The sequence below is a fragment of the Macaca nemestrina genome, chromosome 2 (genome assembly GCF_043159975.1).
Source record: "Macaca nemestrina isolate mMacNem1 chromosome 2, mMacNem.hap1, whole genome shotgun sequence".
NCBI classification, from domain to species: domain Eukaryota; kingdom Metazoa; phylum Chordata; class Mammalia; order Primates; family Cercopithecidae; genus Macaca; species Macaca nemestrina.
In genome coordinates, this window is record NC_092126.1 from 198,393,571 (window position 1) to 198,409,402 (window position 15,832).

The window sequence follows — 15,832 nt, forward strand, 5'->3', positions numbered from 1 at the left end:
TGGTCCCTCTGTTCAGGGTCCCTGACTTCCCGCAACAGATATCATTGAAAAATTTAAGTTAAGATAAAAAGGGAAATGTTGGATATGTAGGTTGTGAATTTAGAAAGGAGGTCTAGGCCAGAGAAAATCAAGAGTGAGCTGGCCACTTACATACGGTAACTAAAGCTGCTCTCATCTATATTAGTGATTTATTAATATGGGCTCTTTTTTTTTTTTTTTTTTTTTTTTTTTTTTGAGACGGAGTCTCGCTCTGTCGCCCAGGCTGGAGTGCAGTGGCCGGATCTCAGCTCACTGCAAGCTCCGCCTCCCAGGTTTACGCCATTCTCCTGCCTCAGCCTCCCGAGTAGCTGGGACTACAGGCGCCCGCCACCTCGCCCGGCTAGTTTTTTTGTATTTTTTTTAGTAGAGACGGGGTTTCACCATGTTAGCCAGGATGGTCTCCATCTCCTGACCTTGTGATCCGCCCGTCTCAGCCTCCCAAAGTGCTGGGATTACAGGCTTGAGCCACTGCGGCCGGCCTAATATGGGCTCATTTAATCCTTGTGACAATCCTATAAGAACTATTATAATTTTAAATTAAAATTTTTAAATTAAAACAGATAAAAATAGGCTGAGTTTTTGCCATGATGGCAAAAGTGGTGTCAGAGCTAAATTTTGAAGCAAGGCAGATTGGAAAAGGGATTATTATTCTTAATCACCATGTTATGCCACTTCTCCTGAATGAGGTTTCTTACAAACAAAATGTAGATTGAATTAGGAACTTTGATTGAACTTTTAGAAACCCTAGCATTTAAAGTCAAGAAGGTACACTCAGAAATACAACTAAAAAGGAGAATCCAGAAAGGTAGGAAGAAAACTAGATATGATGTCTTGAAAATTAAGGCAGAGTGTTATAAGAGCAAGTAAGATAATATCTAAGGGAAAACACAAACTTTGGGTTTAGAGACCTGTAGTTTATTGATGACTTTAATGAGGCTTTTCCTTAAATAATGGGGGCTGAAGACAATTTGGAGGGAATGGAGAAGTCAGCGGAAAGTGTGGAGGAAGAGAAAGCTCTTTGCAAAACTTTGACTTAGACAACAAGGATAGGAGGTTTATAACTGGAGTGGATGAGGAGTTGTTTGTTTTGTTTTGCTTTAATAGTAGAGATAAAAGTATGTTTAAAAGAATAAGGATGCAGTTGATAGGGAGAGGTTAACCTCCAGCACATCAATGTACATAATTAACACAGCCGATAGGATATTTCACTCTCCTGTATTTTATTTTTCATCATTCACCATTCCATCTAATTTAGTTTCCTGGCTTCTTCTCAACTCCCTGGCTTTTTAAAGTTAGAGTGCCCCAGAGATTAAGCCGTGTACAGTTCTCTTTCTATGCATGACCCCTTAATGGTCTCATACAACTTTTCTAACACATCTATAATTGAATTCTTAATATTTTTCACATATGCTCCACTCACATTCTTCCCTGTGTCAGCACATTATTATTTCACCTTTATATCTGTTCAGGCCAAATACTTGCTTTCTTGACTTCTTTCTTTGTCTCCCACCCCTCTTTCAATCCATCAGTAAATCCCATGGGTCTAGCTTCAAAATATAACCAGAAATGTAATAATTTATACCCTATCCACAAATACAACCCTAGTCCAAGTTGAGCTATCTCTTACTCAACTTACAGCAAAAAGTTCCTACTTTTTCTTCATGCCTCTATGTATTCCCACACAGAGCTTAAATGTGAACAAAGCAGCCAGACTGATCCCATTAAAAAACTAACCCAGTTATGGCACTATTTTCTATTGAAGTAGAGTATATTTTACAGAAAGTAGAATACATAGATGGTAAGCGTAGAGTGGGTGAGTTTTCACAAATACACACAGTTGTATAATTCATATCCTATGAAAAAATGCAATAGTTCTATTATTTGTGCCCTTTATAATATGCAGCTTAGTATTCCAATATAAATGCAAGGGGACCATAGGCAGATTTTGGGAACACCTCTTCTGTGTACAGTTACCTCTAACCTGTCTTCTCAGTTCAGCAAGACTACTTTCCTCTGTTTGAACTTCTCTCCTCCTTGTGCCATGGCATACAAAATGCATCCATGCAGAAAGATGGAGTAACAGTGGAGCTTACCTTGCTCATTATTTTTTCCAAGTCACAGATCTGTGCTATCCAGTACCTGAAAACAATATTAGATCTATTTTGTCCAAATTTTTATTATCTACAGTGAGAGGGCTTTCTGGTGTTAGACAGTTTATGATGACTGGAAGTGGAAGACATTTCATGTCATTCTTGACATAAGTTGATACCTCACCATTTTGTAGGCCACATAGAGTCTCTGTATATTACATATACTAAATTATCTTCTTTCAATATTTGCTGACCTATGTTAATACTTACTTTGGTACATGGGCTTTTCGTAAATAGACTTGCTGCTTGTACCTTGGCCCAGTTCTTCACTCATGCTTGTCTCATGACACTTAGCTCATTTGGGTAGCTAGTTATATGTGCTTGAGTTATCCTTCATGCAAGACTGTAAACTTTTCAATGGTAGAAAGCAGCATTCTATAAATATTTATGGGATTGAATTGAAAATATAAGAGAACCAAGTGAATAAGAATGAATTTTGATGATTATGATTTTATGGTGAACTGTAGACCCAAGAGATGAAGAAGCTATTTAATTTTTAATTACTTTTGGGATGCTGTGGGTATCTAATACATATTCATTGACTAACAGTCAGGACAGGCTCCAGAATAAGGAACCCATAACAGTTGAGTTAAATATCCAGAAGTTTTTAGTTTTTGCTAACATTCTATTTCTGTCTTCACAACTAAATCCTATCAAATACTCTCTCTTCCAAAGAGTCAAGATGAAAATGACCCTCCTATTTTTGCCATATGTGAATGACCTTGTTGAGTTAATTCAATGGAAATAACAATTATAAAATAAACCACTTGCTGTTGTTATTTCTTGTTATTTTATCTGTAAGCAAAATCCTGTTTGCTGTAGAGGGGCTTAATTGGAAGTGAATAGTATGTGCAAAGGCTGACCATTTAAATTGCTTTCTCAAATGGGTTAGGCAATTGTACAAAAACAAATAAAACTTATACATTAATGAGAAACAGAATAGAAGGAAATTGATTTTCTGACTGTTGATCCTAAGCAGCTACTCATAAATTTAACGAAATGGTCTTTGGGGCAACCTATGCAATTGATTATGTGACTCTAATATCTATGCTACAAATACATGAAAGAAATCAAATCAATGCTCAAATCCAGTCAAGTGTCACAACGTGAAGTTATCTGTAGGTCTGCTTTTGTGTGACTTTACCTCATGGTGAATTTTTTTGTAGTATTGCTGGTTAAACTATTAGTCAGTCTCTTTAATGCTTATACTACTTCATGTCAGATACTAACATTTTATTTTATTTTTACAATACTGGCCAGGCGGATAGTATTGTCATGATAAATACTCCTGCCTCCCAGTTTTAGAGGTGGCAAAGAATATTTTAGGAATGGATAACAAAGCTTACCAACTTTGCAAATGAATGCTTTCTTAAAAATAGCATTGTTTGGGACATCTTGGAAGCTATAAAGCAAAAAATATGTATACTGCCATTGGCTATCCACATAAGTTTTGTTCTATTCTGGTGTGGAAGTAAATGAATAAATATTGAAATTACACTGCTCCAGAAGTGCATTTTATTTATAATGCATGCTACTCCTCAGGCCACTGTCCTTTAAGAAACAGAATAATATACAGTTCTCTTGTATTTGAGGCTGTTCTAGGCCTCCTGACGCTACTAAGCTATTTACAAATTTTAAAAGATAAGAGATAATCTGACTGATAACACCTAAAGGCCTATTTAAGCAACAAGAAGGGACATGCTTTAGGAAAAACTGGCACAGCTATGGCTAAATAAAACAATAAAATAATAAAATTTCTTCTGATGCTCTGACAGAGAATTGAAACTTTCTCAAAGCTAACATATTTTTGATTAAGTTTACATTGTTATCAATGCAGGATTATAAAAGGCATTGACTTTGTATTGTTTTCTAGAAAATTAAGCAGAAATAGAATTTTTAATAGGTGCTTTTGTTATTAATGTTATCATGAAACTAACCTAATGTGGTTATGTCTTAGAAAGGTCAAGAAGTTAATACCTACACAACTAAACGCAGAAAATCCCAGGGGAAAGAAAAAAATGAAGAAGCAAATGTGCTTTCTCAATATGACAACCTCATTAACGTTGAGTAGTGATTTCTACATGTTGGGGAAATAACAAGGAACAGATGTGGAGATGAACAAAGCAAAGCACCTAAAATGTCAGATTCTAGCAAACTCACTCAGTGGTTCACAATCCTGCATGTTAAAATCATTCAGGAAGTCTTTTTAAAAATACCTATACAGCAACACCTTCCCAACTCTACTCTGTTCTGATTTAATTGGTCTAGGTCCAGTTAAGGAATCCCTAGGCCTTAAAATCACTTCAGGTGATGCTTATGACCTTCCAGGTTCAAGAAGCACCTAAGTAAATCTGTTTGATGAAAATGCAATTATGGAAACTAGGACAATAAATTAGAAAAGTTTTGTTATCTCTATATATGTATGTATGTATGCACGTAGGTATGCATGTGAATCAGAGAGAGCAAGTATCAGTTTTCTTTTTTAATAGTTGAAATATTCGGACTGATTCTGGAATCCTCAATTTTTCCTCATTTTCTTTGTAGACACAATGTGAAAATGAAGGATTCAAATATCTGGCTGCCATCAATGGTCAACGAATTACAGAGCAACATGCCAAGCTAACCCCAAATTACAAAGCACTAGGATTCAATGTGTCTATTACAGCGCCTTAGTTAAGTCTTTCTGCTTGGTGACGCTCTTGTAGAAAAGAAATTACTCACAATATTGAGATGCATTGTTCATGTCGATTTATGGGATCACAAATTAGCAGAGAATTATTGTTTAATTTTTATTTTTCAGTTATTTGTACTTTTGGGCGAAAAAAAAAAATAAACAGCATACATAATGCAGGCTGAGGTGATGCTGTGATAGAATTTCCCACCTAAATTTCTTGCATAATAGCACCACCATTTAATTGGGCAGATTACTGGGGAGAGATTCAGTACTCTTATTTCCGTGATAGTTAAAAATGAGGAAAGAGACTTTTGACTGACATATAAAAGAAAAAAATAAACTTCAGTAGCACATCAATTGTTTTTTACAGCCAAGGTTTGTTTTGTAATAATGCTTATATGGTAAAAATTGGTGCTTGCTGGGCTATGATATTCACTTTAGGCTGCCTTCTTTCTCTATTACACCTCTTAAGTAAGCTATTCTTACCTCTATATACACAAGCAAAACTTGTCCTCCCTTGTTACCAAGTCTACCTTAAAGGCACTTGGCAAAAGAGAAAGTAAATGTCATCCAACACTGTGTGTTACCTGACGGTTATTTATTTGACATGTTTATATTTCTCCCCAGGCATGCCAATTAAGATAGTTCATCTGCCTGTGTTAGAAAAGTGACTTAGAATGCGCTGCTAAAACCAACCACAATGCCCAAGGTCATTGTCTAATAGAGGAACTTGTCCAATTACAGAGTAAGTTGCAGAAACAATAGGGGAAACATGATAAAAAATACTTTAATTAGTGCTGTCTCACTAATAGGCTAACTCCTTCCCACACTGTCTGGACAATAAGATTTAGTTAATCTTTTCATTTCTTCAGGGTGAAGTCTTGTCAGAACCATTGTTGTGAGAAGGGCTAGCCGGTGTCTCAAGGCTGCCCATCACATACTTACAAAGTGTTTGTTCCAGGAACTAAACAACCGTAAGCTATTAATCTATTATCAACCATGATCTTCACAACAATCTGATAAGGTAGAAATTAGTAGTGCCTCCATTTTACAGGTAAGTTAACATATTGAGGTAAGAGCAGAAAGAAATGATAGCTCAGTTATTTTGGAACTTGAAATAGCTGATTTCATATAGAGAAAAAATCATCTGCTAAGTATTCATAATTGTAGTGGATTGGATTGTGTCTCCCAAAAAGATATGTTCAAGTCTTAAATCCTAGTACCCAGGAATGCATTCTTGTTTTAAAATAGGATATTTGCACATGTAGGCAAGCTAAAATGAGGTCATATAGGATTAGGGTGTGCCCTACATCCAATGACTGATGTCTTTATAAGATAAAAAGGGAGAATTTGGAGACAGAAACACAGACACACACAGAGGGAAGATGATCATGTGAAGACAGGGCAGGAATTGAAATGATTCAGCTAAGGAATGCAGGGAGCTAGAAAGAGACAAGGAAGGATTTTTCCCTAGGGTTTTCAGAAAGATTATGGCCCTGTTGACAACTGGATCTCAGATTTCTAACCTCAAGAAATGTGAGAAGATAAATTTCTGTTGTTTTAATAGACCTGATTTATGACAATTTGTTATGGCAGCACTGGGAAATTAATACAATCTTATTGTTATGTAGCGGTTTAAAAAAGTTAATTATGTGTTCACCAAGGTAAGGAATTGCACGTTATATCTGTCTTCCTTCCTTTACTCCCCATTACTGTTTTCCTTCCTGCCTTTCTTCCTCCTTTTTTTTTTTTTTTGATGTTAGAATCAGAATATTTTCTCCCATGAAATCTAGATATATATGAAGTCTACTTACTAATTTATATCCTTAGTTTTTCAGTGTCTCCTTAGTTGAGTGACCAAAAGATTCTGTAAACCTGTACACAACACAGTAAATTGTTGTTGGGTTACACCTCCCTGGGCTGATAATCAGAGCCTTTTAAGGTAATTATTATTAGACTGGGAAATCTTGACATTTTCCCTTTCCTCATCGTTCTGCTGCTATAGCAATGGCAATATGGTGCCCAATTCTTGCCATTGCTCATTTCATTTCATTTGGTAACTCAGAACCAAAATGATAGGCTAAAAATATGGTGCAGAGTACGGAATTAATTACAACATCACAACTTCATACTCAGATGCTAGATAATAAAAACATGGTCCAATTGTTTCCTGTATCCTTTCTGTTTATCTTCCAACTGAAAGTGATCTAATACCGTCATTCAATCTAAATTATTACCATAATACCTAAGGCCAAGAAAACATCTTAAGACCTTTTACTTTACTTTTATTTTCCCATGTATACTGGGAAATGTTTTGTCCCTAACACTAGTACTGTTGGGGTCCATGCCGGGGGTGGTGGAGAATGAAAGAACACACAAAAGACAAAGACACACAGAGAACATGGCGGCCGCACTCAGAGCCTCCGCCTCACTTTATTTATACTCCATAAACCCCACGTCAGCAGAAAGAATGCAATGCAAAACAAACTTTCTTTTCCCACATGTAACCTTCTACTCAGTTCCTTGTTTCTATGCTCTTCCTTATCTGCCCGCCTTCTTGGTGCCTACGGGAGTTCATTAAAAGTTCAATTGGAGATACTGTCCTTGAGCCCTATCTATTCTCAGCATACTGTTTTCAAAGGCCCCTGCATAGTACCTATGTAAATCTTTCAATTTGAGGCATTGTATTTCCCTATAATCCCACTATCAAGGGGCCAGTTGAAGGTGTCCAAATTCTTCTGGTTCTCCACCCGCTTACTGAGTTCATTGTTTTTTTCCTTAATCCTACTTCGCTTTTCTACCCTTACTCTTTCAAACACAAAAAAATTCCCTCAGCATTTAAATAACCTCACATCATTCGACTTTCGATGTCGTTCTTTTTCAGATTTTAATTATTTTTCCTTTGAGTAGATTTTCTTATTTCTCAGAAGAGTCTTCCACATGAGATGTCTACTTTACTCACCTCTAATTCGCTTCCCAAACCCTTTTCACCACACACTGAAACTACACCAGCATCATCTCTTCCCTCCTCTTCATCTCCACCTCTCCTGTAGGATTTCTATCTTTCCTTTATCCTCCACTGTCTGTATCACATATCTGTCTTGGAATACAGTGAAATTAAGTTACAAAAGAAGGTATTGTGAGACAGAGAGGGAGCATAAAAGGACTCTTGATTTGGAGACAGCAAGTGGAAAAAGAGAGGGTTTAAACCTGAGTATATTTTCCCCTAGTGACCTCAGAAGGTGGCGTTCTTTTGTGACCCTGAGGCCATCAATCACTGTGTTCATACCTGTTGAGTTTTCAATAAGTTAAATAGAAGAGGCACACCTAAAATACCACCTCTGCCCTTTCACATGTGTTTGCAGAAATGACTCTGTGTATGTGTGTGTGTGTGTGTGTGTGTGTAATGCATGATGTGGGAATTAGTTTTCAATAACAGAATGTATTGAGACATTTTAAAAATATTTCACTCTATATTTTTTATATTGGAGAAATCATGTAATCTTATGATTTAAAGTCCTACCTGCAACCTGGTAAGTCTAAAATAAGTCTCTAGTCTTATATCTTCCTTCTGATCTATCAACTGTAATAACTTTTATGATACAATGACTTGACTGGTCTTCAGTTTCAGGTTATTCTATCAAACGTATATAGGTGCTTCTGTGAAGGGATTTGGAAGATATAATTAAAGTCCCCAATCAGTTGAATTTAAGTAAAAGACACTGGATAAACTGCATGGGCCTGATTTAATCATCTAGATGGATTAAAAGCATGAACTTGTGAGAAAGAGAGTGGGGAATTTCTACAGATTTTGAACTTGCTTTGATAGCTCCAATCCTTACAATTGTGTAAGCCAATTTATTATAATAAATCTCTGTCTGTCTGGATATTTATATATTATTGAATTTTTGAAAATTTATCCAGTTATTCATTTCTACTTTCATACCATTGTGCTCAGAAACAATAGTTAATATAATTTTAATCTTAAACTTATTCACACTTGTTTTGTGGCCTATTATATGGTCTATGCTGGAGAGCCGTTCCATGTGCACTAAAGAAGAATGTGTATTCTCCCATTATTGATGAACATTTTCTTTATATCTGTTAGATCCATTTTGTCTAAAGTACAGTTCAATTCCAGTATTTCCTTTTTAATTTTCTCTCTCATTAATCTTCCCATTGTTACAAGCAGGGTATTGAAGTTCTCTACCATTATTGCATTGCTATCTATTTTTTTCTTCATGTCCACTAATATTTGCATAATACATTTAGGTGCTCCAATTTTGGGTGCATATGTATTTAAAATTGCTATGTCCTCTTGATAAGTTGAGCCCTTTATCACTAAATAATTGCATTCTTTGCTTTTTTTAATGGTTTTTGACATAAAGAATATTGTATTTGATAGAAAAAAAAGCCACTTCTACTCTCTTTTGGTTATCATTTGCATGAAATATATTCTTTCTTCCCTTCACATTTAGCCTATGTGTGCCCTTAAGGCTAAAATGTGTTTCCTATAAGCAGCATACATTTGGATCATGTTTCTTAACCCATTAAGCTACTTGATATCTTTTGATCGGAGAATTTAATCTATTTACATTCCAAGTAATTAGTGATAATTAAGGATTTACTGCGCATTGCCATTTTGTTGATTGTTTTCAGGTTATTTTATAGATCATTGGTTTCTTTCTCTCTTGTTTTTTTTTTTTATCTTTGTAATTTGGTGATTCTCTGTAATACTGTTCTAATTCTTTTCTCTTTATCATTTGTGTCTCTACTATAGTTTGTGCATCATGGTTGCCATGAGGGTTATATAAAACATCTTATAATTATAATAGGCTATTTTACCCTGATAACAACTTTAGTTGCATACAGAACCTGAACATTTATCCTCTCCCTCACCCACAATTTTTTTCTTTTTTGATTTAAACATTTACGTCTTTTTATATTATGTATTTTTCAACAACTTACTGTAGCTGTCATTATTTTTACTATTTTGACTTTTAACCTTCATTCTGTCTGTCTTCTATCACCTACGTATCTCTATATTTATGATTTACAGAGTACCATATTGGTATTAGATTGGTCTGGATCTGAAAAAAAATATTTACCTTTTCTAGCAATTTTGTTCTTATATCTTTGCATGTTAGTAATTAGCATTATTTTGTTTTTACTTGAAGGATTCTCATGGGCATTTCTTGTAAGACAAGGGTAGTGGTGCTAAATTTCCTTAATTTTTGCTTATCTGGGAAAGAGTTTATTTTTTTTTTCACTTTTGAAGGATAGTATTCCTAGGTATAATATTCTTGAGTGACAGATTATTTTTTTTTCTTTTAGCACTTGAAATATATCATCCCACTGTCTTCTGGTTTGTAAGATCGCTGCTGAAAAATACACTGAAATTCTAATGAAATTCCCATATATATAACTTGACACTTTTCTCTTGCTGCTTTTAAAATTTTCTCTTTGTCATTGATTTTGACAGTTTAATTACGAAGTGTTTTAGGGAGGACATCTTTCAGTTAAATCTTTTTGGGGATCACTGAGCTTCATGGATCTGGATGTCCATGTCTCATTCAAGACTTGTGAAGGTTTTTTTTTTTTTTTTTTTTTTTGAGATGGAATCTCGCTCTGTCGCCCAGGCTGGAGTGCAGTGGTGTGATCTCGGCTCACTGCAACCTCTGCTTCCTGGGTTCAAGCGATTCTCCTGCCTCAGCCTCCTGAGTAGATGGGACTACAGCATATGCCACCATGCCCTGCTAATTTTTGTATTTTTAGTAGAGACGGGATTTCACCGTGTTAGCCAGGATGGTCTCGATCTCCTGACCTTGTGATCTGACTGCCTCGGCCTCCCAAAGTGCTGGGATTACAGGTGTTATCCACCGCGCCTGGCCAATTTGGGAAATTTTTAACAATAGTTTGTCCAATAAGCTTTCTGTCCCTATCTTTGTCTCTTTTTCTTTTTATTCTTTTACTCTAATATTGTGAATGTTTGCTTAGTTGTGTGCCATAAGTCCCACAGGCTGTCCTCACTCTTTTTTCATTTTTTTTTCACTCTGACTGGGTAATTTTCAGAAATGTATCTCCAACTTCAAAGATTCTTATGCTTGATTTAGTCTCTCGTTGAAGCTATTATGTATTTTTATTTTTCTCATTGAATTCTTCAGCTCCAAGATTTCAGTTTGGTTATTTCTTCTGATAATTATTTCTTGATTGAATTACTCATTCATCATGAATTGTTTTCTTGATTTTGTTTGATTGTCTATCTGTATTATCTTATATCTTGGTGAGTTTCCGTAAGATCATTTTTTAAATTTCTTCCCAGGCTAGGGGTGGCAGTTACCAGAGAACGATTGTGTTCCTCTGGCGGTGCCATGTTTCCTTGCTCTTGTTTCTTGTGTCCCTGCATTGATGTCTGCACATCTGATGAAACAATAATCCCTTTCAAACTTTACAGAGTATATTTCTCAGGGAAAATCTTGCACCTGTGGATGGATCTTAGTTTATTTGCCAGTTGAAAAGGGTGTGGTGGCTCTGATTCTGAGTGGATGCAGTTGTATATTTTCAATACAGCTTCTTCAGCTGCAATTCACATCAGCGATGACAATGGGTGTCTTAGTGGCCTAGACTGTAGGAGTTTGTGGCGGCAGTGGTGGCAGCATAGATTGTTATGGTCCTTGGTGAAAAGAGCTTTTGGAGTCCTCCTGTTTTCACTTTCCTCACAATTAGTTGAGAGGACTTTTCTTGGTGTTGAATCTGACACATTTTACAAGCAGCTGCAGCAATGATGAGTTCCAGGGCACAGGTGCTCAGAGCAGCTCTGAAGACAGGGTCTTGGGTTGTTGGTTTTAGGAAACTACTTTGCCATCTGGGTCTTGGTGTGAAAGTTTAGTCTTTAAGGCAGGGTTGGATGGAGATTGCCCAAAAAGGTTTACTCTTTAAGGCAGAGTTGGATGCAGATTGCTCACAAAGTCAGCATCCGTGATGCTGAGGCACCCCCTGGTAGCTGGGTTGCTGTGACTCGAACCCTGGGAGGTAGGGCACAGCACTGGCTTAGTTTTGGGAAAGAAGGGATGCTTTGGAAATTTAGGCATGGGGAGCAGGAGGTGGCTGCAATTTGGGAACCAGAGCCAATAGGGCACAGTGGCAACTCAGGTCTGGTGAATGAGGAAACACCTTGTGGTGACTTTGGACCCTGGGATGGTGGGAACCAGCAGTATCCTGGACACTGTGAAGCGAGGTATAGTGGTAGCAAAAATCCCAGGATGTTGGAGTGTAGCTGTTGCTTGGTGCCTAGGAGCCACGGAGCAGCACAGCCATAATTCTATTTCCCTAGGGAGATGGGTATCTCATCAGCTCAGATTTTAAGGGGCTAGCCTAATTCCAGGGAAGTGGGGTACTACAGTTTTTGGCCATTAGAGCTGTGTTTCTCAGTTCAGTTGATGCTCAGTTTCCCTGAGACACAAGGTACCACATCAGCTCACCTCTGGGATGAGCAACTGCTCAGCTCTGCTAGGGCACCAATTCTCTGATAGGTTACGCTTAGTTTCAGCTCAGACCTGGGAGGTATTACTGCTCCGAGAGGACAAGGCACTGATTTCCCAAAATGCAGGGAGCTGCTTTAGCTCAGATGTTGAGGGACATGACTGTGCTGGGAAGCCAAAGCACGATTTCCCTGAGAGACAGGATGTTGCTTCAGTTTAGGCACTGGGGAGTGTGACTGCTCCAGGCGGCCAAGGCACCACTTCCCTTTATCTCAGGTCCTGAGTGGCAGGGTTAAGCAGTTGCTGGGTGGTGTAGATGGAGCAGCTGTGGAGCAGCTTGAACCCATGAAGTAGGGGGTAGAGCAGCTCCGCTTAGGAACGGTGTGCTACCAGGCAGGTGTGTTTCAGCATCATCAAAGCCTCAGGGGTGGGAGGATAATGTGGTTACTCACTCGACCGTGCAGAGCACACTTCAGTGTGGTCCCGTTCCCAACACGGCATAACACAGTAGTTCCGTGGGTTACAGTGGTCAGGGAACAGCATCAGCTCCATCCACGGTTTGGGGACAGGGAGGTAGCACAGCTGTGTTGACTCCAAGCAGCTCTCTCAGCTGAGCTTAGTACCTGTGAGAACTACAGGAGTCCCCAGTGGTGAAAATTGTAAGTGTCCAAGGGAGTTATGAGAGTTCCTGCTGAGCTCTTGCTTACCTCTTCCCCAGAGGGAGAATTCGTCCTGGCTCTGAACTGATCCCAGCTGTGGAACAGGATGACAAAGGTAAAGGGTTTCCTCCTCGTCTTCATGTGGCCATCTTGAATTTCTGTGCGCCATCGGTTTTCTGTGAATCCTTTGGTGTACTCTGACTTTCTCCTTTTGTTATTTTCATCAAAATGTAGCTGTTCATTTATTGTTTTTGTTGTCTTTGTTGGAGGGGACAAGTGCTAGACGCTTTTATTCAGTCATCTTGCTGACATCAGTCTCTTCAACACCTCAATTCCTTTTCAAGTTTATAATTTTTACATTGCCTTTTCCCCCTATTGTAATGTAAATCTTGCTTTCCCACTGACTTTCATCTCAATTTTCAAACTTATTAAGGTATCCTCTATCCAAAAAAGTTAACATTTCTGACCTGCTTTCTTGTTAAATTACTGCCATATTATTTTTTTCTTTTTTCCAGGAAAGTTATTGAATGATTTGTCTATACTTACAGCCTCAATTTTCTCTGATTGCTTTCATTTCTCAACCAACTGCAATCTAGACCTCTGGTTGATTTGGTTCTTGTGCAGAATGACATTTCCAAAATACCTGGTCAAAATAAACATAAAAATAAAAATAAAAATTAAAATAGCAGCTGGCAGTTATGTTAATCATTTCCTCCTTTTTGTTGGTCTCATTATTTGATTCTGTATCCTCACTGCTTTTTTTCAGTTTTCTTCTTACTTCTTATGAGCTCTCCTTAGTCACTCTCCAAAGTCCCTTTCCTTGCTTTTTCTTATTAGCTTTCACCCAATATTTCACATTCATGTTCATTATTTTGAAAGTATATCTCTAAACATGAATTGCTTCTGTTTTCCAGATAATTTTTAATTAATAACAAGACATTTTCAGTGTAATTCCTACTAGAAACAAACTTACGTACCTGAGACGGAAATTACTATCTTCTCTATTAAACCTGATTTTTCCTGTGTTCTCTCCTCAGGTAATATATATCCATCAGATGGTAAATCTTGAAAACAAATTTGGCTTCTTCTGCTTTATTTGTGCAGCCTCCAATTATTAACTAAGTACTATTAACCCCCATCAAAAATGTTTTTCAAATGTGTTTATTTTTCTTTCTCTTCTTCCTCTTCTCTCCCCACCTACCCCAACTGCTAAAGTTCAAGTCCCATCATTTCTTGCCTGGATTAGCACAATAGCCTTTTAACATGATATCCCATGATATAGTCTAAATTTCACTTTGACCATATTCACTCTGAATTTAGCACTATAATTGTACTTATTTTAAAGTATTGTCGTATCTTAATGTTTATTCCACCAAACTTCAATTTATATTCTTAAAACACAGCACAAGGTCAACTACTCTTTCTAGATATTCAGTCATCATTTATTTGGTTGTAGTTACTTAGGTATTAAATGGGAAAGCAGAGGTTTAGTTTTTAGTTAGTATAATTTCAAAGTTCATTTTCTTTTTATTAAATCAAAATAAAAAAAATAGTATCAGAGTGTTAGAAAGAAATTTTCAGGCACTCTCTGGGAAAGAGTAAATATTTAACCAATTTACAGTTCCTTTCACAACCTGAAAGCTCTATAATGAGAAATGAAGTTCAGAATGGTAACACTGACATTCATAATAATAGCAAATATGTTTTAACCCCTACATGGAGAATATTGAACTCTACCTTATGCCATTTTATCTATAAAATAGTTCTATGTGGTAAGTAACAGTGCATCACTTTATGGCAAAAATTTCTAGTTATTCAATACATAAATTTTTGCTCTTTCTAGCCACTTAACCAAACAAAGTCCCAACCTGCTTACAGTTAGGTGTGATCAAGTAATTAAGTTTTAGCCAATGGAATAATGAGCAGAAGTGGTGTGTGATTGACAGAGACAACTTTCATGCTTGATCTTGCATGCTCTTTTCTTCTCTCAAACAACTGAAAAGCAGCATTCACACAACATTGGTAGTTAGAAATTGAAGATAGTTCCTCCACCAACTCATGTTTCACACTTCTCCCTACTATCCGTTCCTGGATGACTAGGAACATTTATTGTAGACTTTTACTTAGTAAGAAATATAAGTATAGTATGTAAGCTTAGATACGAAATGAAGAGTGAAGCCTTGATGTGAACCCATATTTGTTGAAGTGTAGAAGTCACAACTCAACAGTAGTACTTTGACACTCAAGGAATAAAAACAAACTAATACACATTTTAAAATATTTTTCAAAGTTAGATTTTAAAAATAGAACCAGTAAGTTCTATTTTCAACCTTCTTTTAACCAGGAAGTTACTTGGAAGAAAACAATCACACAAAAAAATTTCAGTTAGTCAGCATTGTTCAATGATCTTTACATGCTGCTAAATTATCATGTATATAAGGGAATTGCTAGCACATCCTCTTTCTAAGGTTTTCTAAAGTGATCTTGCGATCTTGTTATCTTGCCCTTGCTAAGTCACCACACAAGTATTTGCTAAAATTCTTCTATGAGGAGAAGGCGAACCAATGATCCTGTATTTTTAAAAATGAAATCAAGTTAATTTTATTTTCCATTCAAATCTCTAATTCCTCTTACTGATTTCGTTGGATGTGTTTGAGAACTGACACAAAATTTTAAGAAAATTTTATAGTTTTAGTAGGGAAAAGCTCTAAGGAAAAACTATTTTTAAAAAATATCATTAAGTGCACATAGTTACATTGACGTCCAACCACTATCTGACTAGCTCTCTTAGACCAAATTTATATTTTGATCAGATTTCAAAACAAACAT